The sequence below is a fragment of the Aythya ferina genome (assembly GCF_964211825.1).
Source record: "Aythya ferina genome assembly, chromosome: 6".
Lineage (NCBI taxonomy): Eukaryota > Metazoa > Chordata > Aves > Anseriformes > Anatidae > Aythya > Aythya ferina.
In genome coordinates this window covers 39,453,608-39,475,226 of record NC_140303.1, presented here as the reverse complement: position 1 = coordinate 39,475,226, position 21,619 = coordinate 39,453,608, and the positions used below count along the sequence as shown (strand labels likewise).

Genomic DNA, 21,619 nt, shown 5'->3' with positions numbered 1-21,619 from the left:
ATCACTCGTTTTAATTTAAAGCATTTCACTGAACGGGGATCTTTCTAGGGGAAGAGGCAGAGATGCCTGTGACATTCGCTCAGATCAGCAGCAATCAGTTGGGGTAGATGTTTCCCTTCAGCAGAAATATGCTGATAGAAGCCAGTTAAGAATCTGAAAAATGACAACACCTCGTTTAAAGATAAAACAACAAAAGCAGGAATGCATTTCAAAGCTCTCCTTTCTCACTGAATGAAGGCAGTGGCAGCCCTACTTAAGGCACACGCTTCCCAGAGCAGTAGATCAGATCTGGATAAAGGCAGCTGACCCAAGCTCAACGCGCCAACTGCAAACCAGTTCCACTTTCCTTAACCATTTCCACAGATTTTCAGCCCTCAAGCTTACAAAGGATGTGACTTTGGAGTAAGGCGAAAACAAAGCAAAACAGCAATGTGGAGAGGAAAAAAATAAAAGGATACAAAAAAAATTAAAAACAAACCTCCACAACCCTTCAGGTCGTCGTCACACCAAGAAAACCCATGGTTTCCTAGGTTTCCACTAACAGTGAAATTTAAGATTTGCTACCTTTGAGTTTCTTCTTTAGAGCACTGGGTTTTCAGGTGGAATTCTGAGAGCAAAATCAAGGATCTGAACCTGGTTTGTTGTTACAACAGACATGAATAATTCTGTTTATCTTAGACACTACACTCCAAACACATTCTTCCTTTAAATATTTTGTAAAATTAGCCAGCAGTGAAAGTAGCTTTATTAACTGCTATTCTAAACACCTAGCACTTGCAGGACAACGACAACGCGGCATCAATTTCCCCACAATTTCTCGATGTATTACAGGAAAACGTAAGGGTTGATATTTGTAAAACTTTCTAACACCATGGACAGAAATAATAATTAAAACAACAACAAACAAAAATCACAAAAATTTCTGGAGACATCCAGGTTACTGTCTGAAGCTAGCCCTTAGGCAGCTAATTTAAAATGTGTGCATGTATACCTTGCTTTAATAAGAAAACACATATTAAAAGGTGAGTTTTAACAGTTTTGCTATAAAATTACTTCTGAGAGATTTACGTCAGTATCAGAAATTACTGCATTACCTAAAAATTTAACTTTGAAGTGAACTATTAAAACCACTGAGCAACAATAAAAACGTGTGGGAATATTTACTTATGCTCAGGGTGCTCTCGGTCCCAAGTTTTCAGAAAGGAAAGCCCTGGCAGTATGGAGCATTTATTTACAGTACCTGCCTCGATAAAACACCAGCCCCTACTTGATTTGAAAATTCTTTTGGAAGGACCATCTGGAAAAGAAAGGGGGACCACTGCAAACAAACCCACTGCTCACTCCAAGAAGCGTGACAAACTTGGCAAAAGAGGTCAAAATAAATAAATGAATAACAAAATTCTGCCAAGACAAAGAATGACTTATGAAATGTACAATATTTAGAACATGCGTTGAAGTTCAGCTCTAAAATATACCTAAAAGTATTAATATATATTATATATTGTATATATATATGCCTAAAAGTATGTTATAGAGAAATATAAACATATTTTTTCAAAATTTCTGTAGAAGTAACTTCCAAATTTAGTAGGTTTCCCTTTATTGAATTTATGATGGTGTAATTTCTTTTTATCTTGCATTACAGAAAATAACTTGGATTTTCACCAAAATACCCTTTCCCATTAAAAGATGAGAGAGCCGAAGAATCGACTGTTCTCAATAAAACATCAGGGCCTTCGAAAAGCCAACTGGGCTCGCTGGTTTTAATGACAATTCAGGAGGAACCATCCCTCAATCTGGACTGCAGACTGCTCTAGGAGGGAGAATGATGCAACATGACTCTCTCCTTCTCTGTCTTTGAATAATCTCAGTGAAAACATGAGGAACGACACGGTTCGAAGACAAACCATTCAGAGAAGCACTGGGCAAGCCCCGCCAAGCCATACATTATATACTGCAGTGTAATTAAACAGATGTATAAATTCTGACATTTGGACAGCGAGGCCTGGTTCTGCACAGGGATACATCACGAGCCCCAGCATTATGCAGCTGAGAAAGCTCTCGAGGACTACATGGCTTGCAGCTGGAGACAGCACATGGGACTAAACATGGCTATCAGTTTATTGCACAATATAAAATTCGATCGAGCTACCCGAATTTTCCACGTCCTCTTTAAAATACTCGAGGAACAGATGTAAGCCTCACCCTCGCTTCCTAACCTTGCATAAAGAGTTTCCCCTTTTATTAAGGCTGGATTTCTCCACTACACTGCTGCACCCTTCCATGTGATTAACAGGAAAAAAACCTGGGGACTCGTAATGCATAATTCTGGTTTCTGTCACGTGCTGAAATAAATAGCGCAAATCAGTAAGTGCCAGCTCAGTTTATGGATGAGGAAACCCAGCGTTCATGCTAAGACCGCTACACGTGCATTAAAACCACTCATAAATCCCAAACTGTCTTCTACTACACAACTTCAAGCTTTTTGAAACATGCAGTTTTTGAAACGTGAAATTTCAGTGTGCGGACACTTGGTAGCAAGGACAGAGGCTGATCTTTCTGCATCAGGGTTGGGGGTGAGGCAGGCTTTGAGGCTCCGTAGCACTTCGGTCACGTTGAAGCAGCTACAGGAGCCGAGCTGGGAGCATGGCAGAAGGCACAACCTTCCTGCAGACATGCCCTGAGAAACAGGGGTTTAAGCCCAGAGCCAGAATGGAAATAAAATCTGGGGAAGTAAGTGACATTTGGGAACTCTGGTGCTGTGCAAGGATGGATAATGAAATAGAAACTAGCTGATATTGGAAATTACTTGGATGAGGGAGAAGGAAAATGAAGACAAGATGGACATATAAGACGGAGAGGCAGGACAAGAGATGTACGAGGAGTAAAAAGTATAAAAATGGCTCAGTAGGAAACCAGAACTGGAAACCAAAAGGTGTGGAGAAAAGAAAAAGAAAGAAGGATGCGAAAGAAGGATGCTAAGGCCTCCTATCCTTTCAATTCCTACACTTCTGATGAAGAATCGTTGTTCTTGCTCTCTCCTCAATGAAAGAATCTTCATGGACTGAGAACCCCACTCCTAGAGCCACTGGGAAGAGGGAAGAGTCCATAAACCCCAGCAGCCCACCAGAAGAGTTGGCAAGGAAAGCTCCTAGACCTAAAAACATTTCTGCAACATCTTCTGGGTGTCACGGGCTGGGTTTTGTCAGACTCTTAGAGAAAACCTGTTGCTAAAGAATACAGTAACAAACAAAGGCAAGTTCCTCACTGTATCCTCATAGCAAGGTTTGAAAATTGTTCAGTACAGATGAGGAACCACACGGAACAATTAAACCACCAGACAGCCGCACACTGATGAAATGCCAGCTATTTAATGCATGGATTCCCTTTGGTAGGGAAAAATAGCATGTTATCATGTAATTAAAGACTGCGGGATGATGTGTAAGGTACGAGTGGGTGAACCAAGGTCACCAAGGTTTGGAAGTATTAGCCTGCAAGCACAGTAATGCGCATTAAACAGAGAGCCCCTACACGTAAAATAGATCAAATGGAATAGAAACGGTGGCTGCACGTACCTGCACAGCTGTGACCAGGTTAGTACTGGTAGGTAAAAGGTAAAAAGAGTGCCAAATTAAAGCTAAGATGCTTAGAATAAGAGCTATTTTTTTCTGTGTGTTTTTATTTTTTATTTTTTATTTTGTAGCTTTTGAAGCTTTCTGAGAAAGCTTTTCGAAGCTTCCTGAGGTTTACCTGCACGTACATATTAAAACTTCAGGGAAATAACGAGTAAAACATTAACCTTACAGACATACTTTCCCCGTCCCAGTTTTTCACATGCAAAAACTATTTCTTAACCCAAATGTGAACATGGACAATCGTTCCGCTGTATCTTTACCAAATGTCACAGTTCCCCAGTTTACAACAACTGAAATCCTACTGAAAGGCTATTCTCGAAGGAAACAGCAGCAGCAAACCACAAAATTTAACTTCAGCATGGCAGAGGTATAAATGACCTCTCTCAGCTCAGTGCTGTTTATCTTGTAAATGAAAAGGGTCTTCCATTCTGGGGTTAAAAGAGAAAAAAAAGAGAACTGCCTTCATTTCTTTCTTAATTTGAGCCTGGCTCTAACAAACAGCCACTGTTTGTTTCCTTATTTTAGGTCATGTCATTCAGTTATGCATGCCACTCTTTTTAACTCTTTCCCATCTGCAGATCTCTTCCAGCATCATCTGGGAGCTGGGAAAACCTCAAACGAGGCAAAACCTGGTGGAAGCAGGGCTGCCTTAGCCCAGGTGCCACCGCTGGTGTCCACAGCATGTGGTGACACGAGTCCCACTCTGCTTTAGTGCCCGGCAGTTAAACGTGGGCTGAAAAACCACCCGTTAAGGGAAAAAAAACAACAAAAGAAACAAAAAGGGGGCGGTTCATACAAAACCTCTGACTTATGTAAGATGAGACTCAAGAGGAAGTAAAGCACAAATACACTGCACACTCTACAGCAATGGGGGACTTTATTCTGGTACCGGGGAAGTGAGACACGCGTCTCTGCCCCGGTGTCCCAGCCCTGAACCTCTGTCAGCCAGCTCCAAGCATTCCCTGTTCATCCTGCTTGAAAAATAATAATAAAGATCTGCAGAACGAGCTCTTTCTCAGCAGATTGTGGCTGCCCAGACACTCATAAAGGAAGAAAATCAGTTCTGAATACCGAACAAACTTTGCACCAAGTAGCTCTGTTCTTGCTGTACGGCATCACACGGTGAAGAGTATCACTGGGGCCACAGCACCCTACCAGCACCAAGTTTTATGCTTCAGATAAATAAAAATTAAAAAAAGCCATTCAAAGTTCAGACTTGGAGAACTGAGTAAGAACTAAGTTCGTGAGCTCATCCCATCCTCCTATTCAAGAGGATTTCACACACTTCGTTTGGAAAGTCTAAGATGAAGTCGCTGCACTCATGAGTTCAAAAAGGGAGCTGTACCCTCATTTTGGACTTGTCTACTAAAACAAAAAAAAGGCAAATATGTAAATTTGAAGTGAATTAAAGTGCCCCATTAGGAGTTCAATTATATTCTGAAATTACATCTTAATTGGTTTGCTCATAGCTGAGCTGTACAGCTAACCAAAAATCTACTACCATATAATCATCACTAAATTTCAGATATTGCCACACATTAAATTAACAGCAGATAATGACTGGGAAAATTAGCTCTATTTCCATAACAGAAATATTCTTCCCACATTACCTAAGTGTCGGATATAGTTGGTTTCGTAACAAATAGACAAAATAATAGACAGGGAACTCTTCTCAGTAGCTGACATCTCTTTTGGTGATCAGAAGTCCATAGACTCAAAATGCACACTACAAGTTCAGCGGGCACCAGATTCATGTCTCTAATTAACTAATATCTAAAAGAAATTCTATCTCTAAATGCCACAGAAAACTTTAACAGATTGACCACCGTCTTACTGAGTGCCTTGCTGGCTTTTTCACCCTGCTTAACTCTCATTTTTTTGAGAAGTAATCCCCACCCTAAAATACTCTTCAGATTTCGACATATGAGGTACGCCTGGCCATGATCAGCATCACACACAGATATTGCAAATGATCTGCGGTACAAAAAAGACTCTTGCTAAAGAAAGAATAAGGAATAACTTGAATAATATTAAATGCACAACAAGCGAGCTAAGGATTCACATTCTTGTAGCTGAACAGAGGAAAAAACATGAGCACCTTTCACATAGCTTATTTTTCACATTAGCAGGCTAAATAAACTCCCTAAAAAACATTAACTGTTGGAAGCGAAGCCAGGCTCCTGCACGCCAGCTGCTGTTAATTCATCTTTTTTATGAGTACAAGAAGTATAGAATTTATTATATACAACTACAAAATATAGATGTTTTACTTACCTTTGCTGTCTGAAGGAAACAGATTTCAAAGATCTTGTCTGTAAGTGATAGATTCTTCAATATTTATACCTCCAATGACCACCATCGTCAATAAGGATCTGAAGGGAAACACCACAAAACAGCACATAAGCCAGGGCAGTTGCAACTAGAGTTAGTTTTTTAGCATTCACTCACTGAGAAGGCAGGAGCTGCAATATGTACTGCATGAAAGATGTGAATTTACCAGGTGCTGCTAAAAGCAACCCACAGGATACCCATTCTGTGGGAAGGCGCCTAGCTACATTACTATCGCAATGACTCCACGTTAATATATTTAAGGTTAAATACATCAAAATGAAGGAATTCATTGTTTTTATATGAAAGTAACGACGCCAGCAATCACACCCCGAATGAAAGATTACAAAAGAGAAGTTCTGCTGTGACACGAGACCAAGTTTGATGCCTGCTGTAAATCACCTCTCCCAGCCCCGGCGCACACAAACTCGAGCCCTGACAGTGTCCGTGGAAGCACCGCGTGCCGCGACACTGCTGAAATCCTTCAGTCTTCATTTAGCCACAGATGCCATTAACTAGAAGGCTAATCAAGTCAAAAAGCTTTTGTCTTGTAAATAATTTTATCCTCTCCTGAGCGGCTTCCATTTGGGTTTCCTTTCTCGGGAATCCCACGTTGGGCAAAGGCAAAGGAGAGACTTTGGCTGACTCCAGCCAGGGTAGGAGCAGAGCAACAACAAAACTCAACACAGGCAACTCATTCATCTTGATTTTATTTTGTTTTTTTAACATGATTGATCTGTTTACTCATTTATTTCTTTGCAAGCCTGGACCATGCAAGTGTCAGCAGCCAGGACACGCGGGGGAGGTGATCGGATCCCTCAGCGCTCTGCGTGGAGCAGCCAGGCTGCTAGAGCCAAAGCGGCCAACGCCTCGAATACCAAAAAGACCAAGTTTACCTTTCTCAATGGATAAAGAATTTCATCTCAGCTTCACGGTAATGCTTTACCTGAATTGACCATGTTTGTTTCTCCTGACGTAAATCCAACCCCCAACGCCCATCAGCTCTGAACAAACACCGTCCAGATCGACTTCCTCAAACCAAGTTACCAAACTCTTACACTGACATTCTCTCTCCCTCCTTTTTCTATTCCTCCAAAAATTTAAAATAGAATTTATATAAATATATACGAGAAAAATAACCAACAGATCAGTCCCTGGAATAAATTGTAGAGGCCACCAGGATTACGCTAGCTCTTTTTTTTCTAATGAAGAATATGAAAAAGAAATTGGATGTACGCTGCGCCTTGATGCTTGCCAAGCTCCGAGCTGATGGATTGCTCTGGGGGAAGCTCCAGATAGAAAATCACCTTCTCAGGGCATTGCAAAGTGGCCGTGCAGGAACTGAAAGCGATCCTACCACCACGCAGCCAGCTACCGCCTACTGTAGGGTCAAGGGGCAAAAAAGGGATGGAAAAAAGCTTTTCCAAGAACCTAAGGCTAGTGAAGGGCCCCGAGGGGCAGTGCAGCAGGCTGTGTGACCAGCCAGCAGACCCCAGCCCTGAGGACAACCTGCTCCTGACACTCGCTGTGGGCTCCAGCACCATCAGCAGCCTCTACTAGCCAGGAGGAGTTCACACGCCAAAAGGAAATCCATGAACAGATCAGTTTAACAGGCTCCGAAGGGAAGATGCTGCTCATGGGTTGGGAGCAGAAAGCCAACCTCCCGACAGTCGGGTCTGGGGCCACAAGCTGCACTGAGGACTGGGGGAAAAAACATGTTTTAAAGGGAGAAAACACACCAGGGAGCAGCTGCGGGGAAGCAAATGCAACCTCTCCTTGCGCCGCTTTACACAACCATTTTTCACAGCGGTTCAGAACCCGTGAGTTGTTTTCCCTAAAAGGGACTTTGCGCATCTAGTTGAGTGTTGAGGCTTTCTATCAATTGCCCATTAAACTTAGCCTCCAATTTCCTTAAGTTGAACCATAGCCAAAGCTCCAGAGAATTTTTAAACGCCACTGAAAAGATTTTTTTTGCCTGCCGAGTAGCTCGTTCTCACTTTGCTGTTTGTATTAATAGATGCTCCTTTCTGCTCCTTTCTCCTTTTTCTTCTTGGCACTGAACTGCACAACCGAAATCCAGACCCTTAAACTCCACTCCCATTGCAGATGTTACTCCTGCTCTGATTTAATCGTCTTTCTCTCCTCCAAAGCTGCAATAATTGTGAAGATATCATTAATTTTGTTCTAATAACCTCCTAGCCTTCTGCAAGGAGCTGGAGCGCTGCGTTAAAGGGAAAAAGTTTCTTCTGTGCTGAAGCGTGTTTCAGGGGAAGCTCGTAAACCTCTTGGGGCCTGCTCGTTTCACTGCACAGTACCCAACACTGAGTTATTTTTTCCTTCATGTGATTTTATCATCATCTCAGCAGCCAGGAGGAGTCAATATAATCTCATCTCCCGTTACGTGAATTTCCCGATGAAATTAAAGTATCGTTTCTTCTTACCAGCACCTTATCTTATTGACAATATCCGATCCACGTATGCCATTCGATGCTGACACGAGGGAGACGCCGTTACGTGGCACTGGAAATAGAGGGACGCTCACAAACCCGACTCGGAGCAGGCATTTTCCATCTGAAGGGAATTGGGCATTATCCTTCCCTTCGGTTCTCCAGCACCTTGCTTTGAACGTTGTTCCTCTAAATATCCTGGAGTATGAAGATTTGGTTCCACACGACTCTGCACACTAGTCTGGTGCCAACCCACAAAACATATGGCTCTGCTCAAATGCAAGAAGCTGTTTTGATTTTTTTTTATTTTATTTTTTTTTTTTTTACATTTCTTCCTGGACTGGAGACAAAGCATTTTCTTTTATTTAGATACAACTCAACATTTACATTCTTCTGAGACACGAAACTTTCTAAATCCCCGAATATATTTTGTTAACTTATTCCCAAACAGCAACTTGAAAGAAGCAAAACCATCTCAACGCATCGGAATAAACAAAGCAAATGCCCATCAATCACTGGGAAATATAATAAATTGCGTTTAGATATTTTTTATGTTTGTGGGTGCTATTAAGCCTTAAAACCCTCAGATTTATTTTTAACCTAAGCATTTTATCGCACAGCTATGTGAAAACATCAATATGTTTTTCTAACGTCGTTAGCTTTCCATTTGTTCCCACCGTAAATAGTTCCTGCGCTCTATTTCTGTGTTATTTGGGATCAGGTACATTTTCCGCTATAAATACTGTTGAGACGGAATAAAGCGTTGTTCAAACATTTCACGAAGTAGCTCAAACTCTGGAGCAGACCACCCTGATCCCTCGACTGGATTTTGGCCCTGTCCGAAGCTCCGAGGAGGAAATCTCGCTGCTTTTGGGCTCGTGCTACCCGTCCGCATCCGCCCCGCGCCGGGAGTTTGCTTTTAATTAGAGTATCACAAAAGCAAACAAAAGACACTGTAACCTCAGGAATTAAATATTTGCATTTGCTTCAGCAAATTAGCTTCTTGAAAGAGCCAAGTTCGGCACCGGCATAACTCAAAAGTAACTTTGAGGAAGTTACATGCGTTACTTCAAATTACACGGCTGACAAACACGCTTGAGCTTCACACAGATGTTGAGGCACTAAAAGAAAGCCAGCAGCTAGAGCAGGTGCAGCACGTCAGCCCATTTGCTTGTAGGTAAGGGAATAAGAGCAAGAGGCACTGCTACAGGACCGCTCCAAAGGCTGGCCATCTCCATCAGGCACTTGCCTGGGGGAGGTTCTTGGTGCTTGTAAGAAAAAACGTGTGCTACGACAAAGATAATTGCACCCCGAGATAAATGTACACAGAAAACATTAGAAACTGGTGTGTATGATATCCTTGCGTAGTCATATGCAAGTAACAAAGTCTTTTCTGATTTTTTTTAATCACTTTTTAAAAAAGTGACAAATTTAAGGACTGGTAGAGTTGAAATGCAGGGAGCAGATCTTTGTTTGTCATAGTTACAATTCCCCTCCTGGTTTAGAAGACACAACCGGATTGAATTCAGTTGTAAAGGCATGCCACTGGAAAAAAATTAGGGGAAAATCATCATCAAAATTTTCTTTACTGTTACATAACAATGCGAAAATACAGGTTCGGTGTTTTTTAAAATTAATAGATTAAAGCAAGAAATAAATAAACGAGGCCTGCCTTGTCTTGGTTCTGTCAGAGCAGCAAGCACCAGTGAGCTCACCTAACTGATGACTGCTCCAATACTTTCTCAAGAATGAGCTTCGTCCTGCTTTTAACCATTCTTTACCATTTTATTGACACCGATATAACTTCCTGATCAGCTTTAGGAAAAAAGAAAACGTTTTAAGTGGAAGTTCAAGAGCCTCCCGAACCCGCCAGCAGCACGCTGCAGGAGGGAGCAGAGGTAAACCCTCTGCTGAGACCGCCTGATGGGCGGCCGTGCCCTGGAGGACAGCAAGGCCCCAGGCTGTGTGTGCATCTCTAGAAACTATAAAAATACAAAGATCCAAAAACTTATATACACTAAGTCAGGAGAACTGGGGCTCTGCTCTTAGAAGCCACCTCTGAAGGAGCCGAACGTTTTCACGTTGCTCGTGCAATCGCATCAAATCCTGCTTGTAAGAAGTGCAGTAAAAAAAAACCATTGGCCTTTGGCCTGAATTGTGGACTTGGCCAGAAATCCCAGAGGCTGCCGAATGCTGAGTAACACGTCCCAAGGAGGACAGCTCCGAGAGCTAACGGGACCCAGCCCCCTTGGTCTGTGGTGCGCAGGAAGGCTGCAGCTGCAGAACCCTGCAAGGCTTAGGTCTACTCTGATACAGGGGGGAAATATCCGAGCTGAAGTATATTTATTTTAAAATGGAGCTGTTTGAAAAAGCAGGCTCTGAATGCGTGGAAGTGAACCCAGCAGCAGACATTTTCAGGCAGCCTTTCACCTTGCAGCTGCCCTCACCCGCGGGGCTCTGGTGGGCTCGGGCTCTCCCCTCGTGCCAGCCCCCGGCTCCCAGCAATTGTTTTTTTTTGTTTTTTCAAGCTCTGAAAATGAGCAGGGTTTATTAAATATACAGTGTATTTGTAATTAAGCAACCATTGTTGAAGTAATGAGATCCATGAGATCTATTCACATTTCACCCGAGCACTCCTTTGTAGCCGGGCTTATTAAAATATCAGCTGAGAGATCAGTCACACCAACCTCACCTTTCACTGCTCAGATCTGTCGAGGCCACATCTCCAACCTCACAAAAACCTGAGTTTGACCATTTAAAAATTTCCACGTACAAGAGGAAACACTTTGCATTTATATGGCTGTTCATCCAAGCATCTAGTATACCTTAAAACACGCTCTTAAATCTAATTTACTTCCCAAGTCATGTGAAGACGGCAGAAATCTTACTTTACTAACCCAAAACTGCAGCGGAGTGATTTAGTGACCTCCCTGAGTTCCTGGTACATTGGTGAAATAGATGGAAACAAAACACAAAATTTCTGCCAACCGTAATCTTGTCGTTGTAACACCGTGAAGATGGCTCAAAGTCTTCTGAAAATGCGAAACCACATAAATCACGAAAACTGAATGAAAGAAACAGAAATACTACCCAGATTTTATTTTTGGGTTGAAGATAGAAAACAGAAAATTATTTCTTGTAACTGTGCAAGCATTACTGGGCTCTACAAGGCGGTGTTCTTCCTCTTCTGTTGAGGTGGCTCCACAAATACTCGCCTCCCATTCGTGGCAGTTGATAGCCCTCTAACAGCCTTTTATAGCTGCAGGGCAGCCTCTGCCTCTAACAGATCTGTAGAGAACTGATGTTAGAGTAATAATTTTTCTAAACATAGACCTAAAGACTGAAGGAAGTCTATTACAGAACCGTAGACACAAAGCTTTGGTTTTTGAAAGGCTATTTCCTATCGGTACTTATATTTACAACTTCCCAAGGTGTTATACGTGGACTGAAGTTCTATTTTTGGGTGATGTTAAGAAAACTATGTACTGACATTAACGATTATAAAATAATTAGCATTCTTGTGCTTTCAGACACTGTATACCAGAAATCATACCACTGAACCAAAACTGATGGGACACTCCACAGCACACAAAACCCTGACGTCTTTTCAGAGACTATCTTTGAAAGCAGAAAAAAATAGCAGTGTTGAGCCTCAATTGTTTGAAGAAAGATTCATCTCCAAAATTAAATTAGAAACGTTTAGGAGAGGCACAAAATGCTAGAAGTTTAAGAATGTATGAATCTGCAGTGATTACGCAGCAGAAGAAAAGCAAATCCATCTCTCTTCAGATACGCCTCTCGTTTTATTTTCTGTCTTCTTTTAAGAACAGAAAAGGCAATCAAATGCAACAGAAAAATTGTATTAATTGGCTGATATTGCAAGGGTTTCCATTCAACAGCATCTTTCCATTCATTTAGCTGAAGCTTAATTACTCAGAGCAAACTGCAAAGCTTTGTACCACGTTTCAGAAGGCAAAAGGCAGCGTGCTCCTGTTCTGTAGAAAACTGGGCACCAAAAGAGGAGGGCTGCAGGGCTATCACTAGAGCACCAATAACGTGTCTGATAGCACCAGTAACACGCACCGTTCTGGATACCAACAGCTCTCTTTCACCTCTAGCCAGACTCGAGAGCTCATCTGTGCCAGATGACTTTCCTACCTGACATAAAAAAACAAACAAAAATAAAAAATAAAATAAATAAATAAATAAATAAAACCCACAAACATGAAAGGAAGAGGTGCATGGGGTCATGGCAATGCAAGAAATAGGATGGCAAAGGCTGCTGCGTGCATATCCAGAGCTCCTGATGTGTGGCAGGGGAATCAGAGCAGGGCACTGCCGATCCTCAAGAAGCATTCCAGGCAGAAGATTTAAAAACGGAAATCCTCCCCCTTACTTCATTTCATCAAACGCGTTATTTTTTCCATTCACATAACAAAACAGAAGCGAAACTGAAAGAGGAGACAATCATTAAGCCAAGAATCACTGGGTTTCCACATGCAACACACTCGGAGCTGTGCAAATTGTGAGCTGCTCTGCCTGGGCAGGGGTGCTGCCGAGGCCGAGGACTTCCCCTGCGTTTGCACAGCTCTGTGTTCCCCCAGTCACTGCAACTGACTTCAAAACATATGTTCCCATGGATGTGTAAAAACACTCAGTTTATATACGTTGCAAAAAGTCTTGGTGACATTGAAAAACTCCTGTCTCGGGAGCTCGCGCACAGCATCCGCTTCAAAATTTAACACAAGCGAACGAGCTGGCTTGACACCAGTAGGTAAAACTCCACGGGTGTTTCCATGAACTTGTGAATATCTTACTTAATTTCAAAGAAAGGAACCAGAAGGAAGGAAGGGCTATGAAACACGCTACAATAAAATCTGAGAACTGCAGCTATCAGGATTTATTTCTGCATGTTACCTTCGGTAGGCAGCTGCTAATAAGCGTGTAGAGTTTTGTACAGTTTCCCAGATCAGGGAGTATTTCTGCCTACGTTTTATCATCTCTGGTTTTCCAACAGATTTCTCTTCTGACAAACTCCCAGAAACAAGTTACAAGCGGTCCAAAACCCTACAAGTTTTACCAGACGCATTTCTTTATATTAGGAGGGCACGTCCAAACTCAAATCGAGTACGGCTTTTTGTAAAGATTAAAATGTTTTTAATGTGTGTATGCAAATCCATAAGCCTGAGCCCACTCTGTCAGCCTCATATATACCTACTACTGTCTGCTTTCCCTTTCCCCTGACGTCTGGAGCAGAGGATGGACAGAAGGGCCGCCCACCTCCTGAGGCAAACACGCTACCAGCTGCTGCCAGGGATACCGAGGAGGAGGCACCGCAGGTTCTGACAATGGGAAAAAAAAAAAAAACAAACATGAAAGGTAAGGAAAAGCAGATGAAAGCTGGGGACATGCCCTAAATACCAAAACCTTTCATTGTCTGAGCGCTGCTTTGAAAAAGACCCCTAGAACACAGGAAAGGTTTTTTCTGAAGACAAGGAATAGCTCTCAAAAGCAGGAATTAAACAGGAAATGACTGGAGAAAACAATTCTCTAGCTGGTCAGGTAAATCGGTATATGCTTTGTGTTTGCTGCTAGAAATGCTAGAAAACAGTTGGGAAAGTGATTTTTTTAATCCCGTATAAACTAAGTTTATTAACGTCTGTGTATGTTAATCATTTGGATATGTTTATCTAAGGATATGTTAATAGATAGATGCTATATAGACATAAACGTGCAAAGATCCATACAAGGTTTAAGCTCAAAGGACAGACCAGATTTACTATTCCTTTTTCCTCTGCTAACAGAAGAAGGATTTGGGGCCCTCCCCTAATTACAGGGCTTTTAAAAGCGCATACGAGTATCCCGTTCTGATTGATTACTATCAGGAACCACGAGCATCATTTTCCAAAACTTCGTTTCTTCCTTTTGCCAACCCTAGATCAGCTGCTATTTAGCTGATGATTCAGGAGCATCCACAAAAGGCATCAGTCGCAATTCAGTTACGTGGGGCTAATTTAATACAAAATACCTTGTCAGACGACTGCATTACTAACAGAAAGGAATTTATCTTCCTTTTCAGCTATGCACGCAGCATGGACAGATCGGTCCCCTGCAACCTGCAGATCACTCTTACAAACTTCAGAATACTTCTCAAATGCAATCATCTCATTTTATTTATTTTTTAAATATTGAATTTGTTTGAAGTTGTGCTTGTATTCTTCCCTTGCTTAAATAAAAGATGAAATCCTACCTTCTTGAAAGACAGATTTTCTAGACACATTGAAAAAAAGCTTTAGTAGGTTTTTTTTTTTTTGTTTTTAAAATAATGAAAGTCATCATCCTGGATGGACATTGTGTTTTTTTTCCTCAAACCACATTTCCCCTCCAATAAATTCGGCTGCCAGCTTACCAACAGCGTCTCTGTGTGTCAAACCCAGCGTGCCATTTAATCAGCTTAGCTGGGCTGCAGATTTGCACTATTAACGAAGTGGACTTGGGCACCAGGCACGGCGCACTGCGTGGCTCTGACTCGGGCTGGCCAACGCCTCTGGTTAAGATGCATCCAGTTGAGAACTCGTCTCTGCTCTGCTGTAGAGAAAAGAGCATCCTCTATTAAAGGATGGCGATGTAGGCAGCTTCTGAACGGACCTTCCAGCTCTGAAGATGCCTCTAATGCAGCTTGAAAAATTCTGGCTTTAGCCCGCTGTTCCTTTTGATATTTCCGCCTTTATCAGTTTGGTCTCCGTCATTACTCTTTCCATCTTATCACTGCTCAAGAAAAGCTTTCACAGAGACTGCCTTCTTCCTCCGAAGGCTTTGAGAAGCACCCCTGTGTGTCAGTGGCACCACTATCGCACGGCGCCATCTCCACAACAGGCGCACGGCCAATTAAGTCAGAAGCAGATAAAAGCAATATTCCCTTCCTACTTGGTCAAAATAGGATTTTTTTTTTTTTTTTTTTGGGTAAAGAAAATGACCTTGTTAATTTTTAAGACACCCACCCCGGGAGAGCCACGATCATCGCTTCCCTGTCTCATGGTCGTCAGGAGGAATTACAAGGATTACGGTGCTTAAAACTTCCCTTGCATCCAGACGGATCAGGTATGCAGTTTGTCTCTTCACAGCCTACCAGGAGGAGTATTCATAGTAAATGCTGTTTTATGGAAGTCATTGATAAGGCAGGTTGCTCTCCAAGAAAGGGAGATGAAGTGTCTGTGTTCCAGCAAGGCCCTCTTGGGGCAGCAGAGAGGCGTCGGAGCCCAAGGAGAAGTGTTTGAAATCTTCACAAGATTTAGCTATTTTTGTTACACGGGACAAAATATCACGTAACAGCTCCTCTCCAGGCACAGAGAGCAAATACGTGGGAGGTTCGGAGGGAGGCTGGGCTCTGGTTTCAGCCAGGCTACGCTGCTTTACCCGGCTGGGAGTGCACAGCCCTCGCATTGCTGAGTTCAGCCCAACACTGCTCTGCTTCAGAGAAGCGAAGGAAGCCCAGAGAAAATAACCTACATTTACCGTTATCTTACTGATAATGGAAACAAGGTGATACCGATAGCTGTAATGATTTCAAACCAATTTAGAAAAAAACTCTCGTTTTCAGCTCAACAGAACCAACCTGAGGACTTTCTGCAGGATGCGGTGCACGCATCCTCTCACCCCAGCAAAAACAAAACCACAACTGGGGATGAAGCTACAACTGGGTTTGCTTTGCTAAAAGGAAAGACGTTTCTGACACCAAAAGCTGCAGAAAGCTAAGTGAGGAGTATCTGTGTCAAAATGTGATCCTGTTAAAAATCATCACTTCTTTAATCTATTACGTAGCTGAAGCTCAGGATTTGGGTTTGTTATTTCTTTACCTCCTGGTAGCGGTTAGCAGACCACAAATACACAAACACCGCTTGCTTGTTCAGACTGATTCTAATCTCAACCAAAACAGCCCAAATTACTGCTGGAATCACCATCTGCAGCCTGCCGACGGCACAGAAAGCGGCAGCATCAAAAAAGAAAGCAAAACTCCGAGAAGAGCTTCACTCCTTCCTCCCTTCTTCTCTACCCGCTGCAGCCCAGTTTTTAACCCCCTCTTTTCACCCTATTTGAAACCTGAACACTATCTGGAGCTTTTTATTCCGACAAAGCAGCACTGGAGGTAGTGAGCAGAGACCTGCTAACATCGACCCGTTGGCACCGCGAGCTCCTGATGGCAAAGATTGTGGCCCTGGCTCTGTAGGGCCGCGCAGGATCCAGGCACCGGCACAGCAGCTCCCCGGGACGCAGAGATTCACATTCAGGCCTCAAAAATTTAACACGTTCTTTTATGTACCCATCTGAGCCTATTTTACATGGAGTGGTTAAGCTGAAGGAAAAGAAGCAGGAAAAAAAAGGAGGAATGGATAAAGAACCTTTGTCCTAAACCCGTTTTCTCTTTGCTTTCTTTGGAGGACTCATCTGAAAAACCGCTCCTGTTGCAGACTGCTCTTTCATGACATTTAGCCTTAATCTTCTCTCTCTTCATTTCACTGCTTTATTTCCAGCTGTAAGCCCTACGCTACCCTGAATATTTCCTTTTTAGCTTCAGTTGTTTACAATTGCAGATATATGGAGGCTGGTAAGTCTTGCCTTGCCCGTTCTCTTTTCTTCTTCCTATACCATCATTTCCTTCAGAGACCCTACAATGGCGCGCTCAGGTGCCTCTGACAAACAGGGCACGGCCCCATTTTACCCCAGAAACCATAATCCTAAATCATCTGCCCGGAATCCCTGCGAGTGAATGGCCACACAAACATGGCTCCTGGAGGTCTCCAAGCCCAACCTCCTTCTCAAAAAAGGTCCAGGTGGGTCAGGATATGCAGGGTGCCACCCAGCCGAGCTTCACGTGCCTCTGCAGACAGATTTTACAACCTCTCCAGTGAGCAGCCACCCTCCTGGTGGCTTTATTTCCCTTACATCTCACCGGAGCCTCCCTTTTCCAGCCCGTGTGTTGCCTCTCCCCGTGCAGCACCAAGACAAGCCTGCCTCTGTCTTCTCCAACCAGGTAGGAATGCAGCAAACCCGAGTCTCTCTCCTGCTCATCCTGCAGATAGAAAATGGGCCCCACTTACTGCTGAGATGAAGCCTGAACACGAGGGCAACAGGGGAAGTTGAATAAACCTCCTTAAATGCAACCAATGGCTCCATTTAGACCTTTCAGCTGCTCCTTCCACCGCTCGGCCCGGCTACACCTTAGCATGCAAACAATTCTCAGCTGCTGCCGCCAGCTCAGCAGGGGAAGATTTAAACGGGGATTTTCTTACTTCAGAACTTTTCATTTCGTGCTTGTCAAGGCCCAAGACTCTGAATTCTGCGTACTCTACGAGCAGCAGATACTGCCAACCAATTTTTTTATTTTATTTTTTTTTCCCCAAATAAGGAAATATTTTCAGAAATGGTGTCCCTTCAGGCAGTTGAGGTTCCCGAGTCCCCACCACGGCCCTGACTTCCTCCACAGCTCTTGCAAGGCGCCGAGCTTCGCTGGCCTCTCGTCCTCACAATCCGGCTGGACACCCGCTGTGCTCGGGCACTGCAGCGCTCGTCACGCCTCTCCTTCTCTTTCAGGGCTTCTGGCCTGCTGCAGTCATGTCCTAACACCTTCCAGACCCGGCTCACCGTGGGTTGAAGTTTAGGCAGTGTCCTCCACCAACCCAGGCAGCGTTGCCATTCAGTAGCCGTGCAATGAGCCCCAGGGAGCCAGGCCGAGCAAGTCACCTGGCCAAAACCTACCTTTTTTTTTGGCCAGGGTGAGGTGGTTGGAGAAAAGAAGGCAAAATAAGAGCTTTTACTTTTTTTCTGTCGATAGGAACGTGAACACTAACGCAAAAGGATCCAGTGGGGGCAGAGGCCGTCGGTCCTCGCACGTATTTGTTCGTCCTTTCTGGTGATGCCTCCCAACTTCGTGCGTCAGGCCTGCCTTTTTATCGTTGTCATTAACACAAATACTTAAAATCAGCGTTACGACTGTCCTTGAGGAACTCTGCTGTTAACTTTGTGGTACCTTTCAGGTCCCCTTCCAGCCACACGGCTTTAAAGAGCTGAATGGGATGGACAGACCTTGTAGTACTTTCTACATTCTACAGCTGAACTAGAGTTTCTAATAAAAAAAATAAAAAAATGCTATCTCAGTGTTTCACTGAAATATTTTTACAAGAATGGCACCTTTCTTAGCTGAATGGGAATTCCCCGTGGAGAACAACATAGTCTAAAATAGCTCCAAGACGCAAATCTATCATTTTGCTCCCTGGGTGCTCTCACCTGCCTTCTTCTGCATCACCAGCACATGCTGAACCCCCCTGAGGTTCCCGGAATGCCTCCTCCCAGCTTCTTCCCCATCTCTTCCCATCAGGCATGTCCCAAACATCTCATGAATACCAGCTCACCATCCCAGAGGGGCTCACACGAGGCTCTGCACACAGGAGGAGGCAAAAGGAACCCAAAGGCTCTGTGCTCGTGGCCACTCCTAGGCTCTGCCTCCTTCACGATGGGATTTCTGGCATGCTGGTCGGTGCACTGAAAACCTCTGCCAGCACTGTATACCCGAGGTTGTGACAAGCAGTGGAACATACCTCCATGCATCCACTTTTGCCAAGCCTCTTCCCAGCCACGAGGATCTGGGGTCTGTGACTCAGAGACTGAGGTCTGTGTTCAATCCAGAAGCCTCACTGATCTTCTGACTTCTCTCCCCTGCCTCTTCCCTCTTCTTCAAGCTTTGCTCTCCTGCCAGCGCAGACCCAGACTGATCTCTCAGCTGCACAGCTGCTCCTGATATTTCTTCATCCACCCACCCCCCAAATTAAACCAAACTCATTTTCACCTGTGCACTCCCTCTCATTTCTCTTCATCATCATTTGTTTTCTCATTCCACATCAATAACAACCTCATAAGCTAAAAATATGACGACTGCCGCCTATTAACCTGGTAATAGTCCCTCACATTACGAGTCCCTTGGCCTAATGCACTTTCGGTTCCCATGTTCAGTGTGATTTTACCTGCTTTCATCTTTCCCGTACTTAATCAGTTGTACTACAGGTGGAAGCGCACAAATATGCTATATCACCGCTCTTGCATGTCAATGGAGCACACACAACAATCTGGGGGAGGAAAATAAATGCTAAGTGAACTTGCATCAAACAGACACTGGGTCCTCACAAGAAAAGTATAATTTTTGGCAGAAGTAATTGCGAAAGAAGAAAGAAACACTGCAAACAGCAGCAGCAGAACTGCAGGACGCTCTCAGTCTGCTGCCAGGGAGAAAGCTCGAATGGAGGGGACAAGTAGTTCACGGCAGTGCGACTGCCTGCAAAACCTTGGCCAAATTTGGCTTCGCCTGCTTGTTTTAATCTCCTAGGCAGGGTTTGGCAACTACCGCTCAGAAGAATAAAACTCTTTCATTGGTAATTTCGATATTGCTTGGTTAAAGGTCTGTGCACTTGCTGGCAGAAGTTTTGCAAAGCTCAGGTGGCTTGAGGGATGAGGAGAAACAAGGCTTGACCCCAGCGACACAAAGAACGGCAAATTCCACTAAAATGAAAAATTGTGATATTCGAGGACCAGTGGGCTATTTTTTAATTATTATTTATTTTTTAAATAGCCAGAAATTTAGGTAATGGATTACCCTCTACTCCCTGATAAAGCAGGTCCAATTTTGAGGCCCTGAGCCCGGGGATGTCACAGCACTTCGACGGTGCTGCTCCATCTCAGGACGTCCAGCCACAGCCCATCAGCCCTCCCGTCAGGCTGGCTAAACCCTAGAGAAGTTACATGACTTAGAGTAACACAACTGTAAGACAGGACAGTTAAATATTACACATTTAACATAAAAGTATTCAACACAAGTAGAAGATTCACATGTCAACATCTTTTTCGTTTAAAGCACTATATAGTTACTATCGCACCAGTTAAAACAAGTTTTGTTTGTCTTGAAATGGAGACACAAACTTCAAACTCAAGGTAGTTAGAGTACTAAATTTTATAACTTTGGATTGAATTCTGTGACTCTTTACAGGAGCAAAATGAATGAACCAACCAAGAAACACCCAAACCAACAGAGAAAAAGTGGACACAAAGAGTAGATATCACAGACACCATTTTAGAAGTTGAATGATACTTCCAGGATCCCTCACTTCGGGTTCATTGACAATGAGGTTAAAAAGTCACGAACTACTGCTGTATTTGGGAGAGTAACCTCTATTTTAATAACTATTTAAAACTGAGTATTTAATATTTACATTTCATGCTGGTGCAAACATAAGCTAGAGCCCATAAAACAAAAAAAAAAGTGCAAAGAAAGGATTTATTATAACTTTTAGAATAATTATGGAGTAATGGTTGCATTACATGAGTATTTTTGACATCACAGAGTTGATAAAAATATGCAAATATGCACATGGTAGATGTGTGCTTGAACTTGTAAGCAAGTAAGCAGATTTAAATAATGGAAATAAAATAAAATATGTTCATTAATGTTAGTTTTTTACCTATTGTTTGATATACCTAACTGAGGTGTAGAAAAAATTGGAAACTGAATATGTTCCATGTCAAGGATTTGAGCATAAAGTGAGGGTAGCATGTTGGGCAAATGAGGAAAAGTTACAAATAAGCAATAGTAGAGATTATCTAGTAGTGATACTGAATTGTGAGCGCAGAAGCACAACTGATCTAGAAGACTAGACATAGTAACTTTGTTTTGTATTTATAAAAGCTTCAGAGACCACAGGCAGATGCTATATACACACCAGGTATCTTCACAATGGGGATTTCAGTGAGAAGTTATAGTTCTGATGCAAACAAAGAAGTTTCATAAAACGCTGCAAAAACATGCATGGCAAGAAAGAAGACTGCAGGAAACAGGCAAACATTCCCCAAGCCAAAGTTACGGAGCAGTCACTCATCGACAGCCAAGAAGCTGCTGAAAGCCCAGAAATCGAACTGTTCTTTGGAAGATCCTTGAAGAAAATTCCCAAACCTGAGACCCTGGGGCAAGCCCGCATGGGAAATCACAAAGAACTACACAATACGAGCTCCTCCTCATCAGTAAGGTAAGAGACAACCAAGTGCAACTTCTGCTGTGTTTCCACTACCATCATTTTTCAAAGCAAATTAAATCCTTGACGCGCTGGCCTAAGAAAATGCCTTCAGGAGAAATGAGGAAAAGGCAGCAGACCCCCGTGCCACTCGCTG

The 21,619-nt window shown here is 43.1% G+C and overlaps 1 protein-coding gene across 10 annotated transcripts in view; it reads right to left on the bottom strand.

Annotated features, from left to right (window-relative positions):
* The window catches only part of MBD5 (methyl-CpG binding domain protein 5), a 125,985-nt gene that overhangs the window by 75,688 nt on the left and 28,678 nt on the right, over positions 1-21,619 (bottom strand). For all 10 annotated transcript variants that reach the window (XM_084523284.1, XM_084523280.1, XM_084523288.1 and 7 more), the window contains exon 2: positions 5,910-6,007. The gene's annotated coding sequence lies outside the window, so the exon portion shown is untranslated. The remainder of the gene's footprint in view (positions 1-5,909; positions 6,008-21,619) is intronic.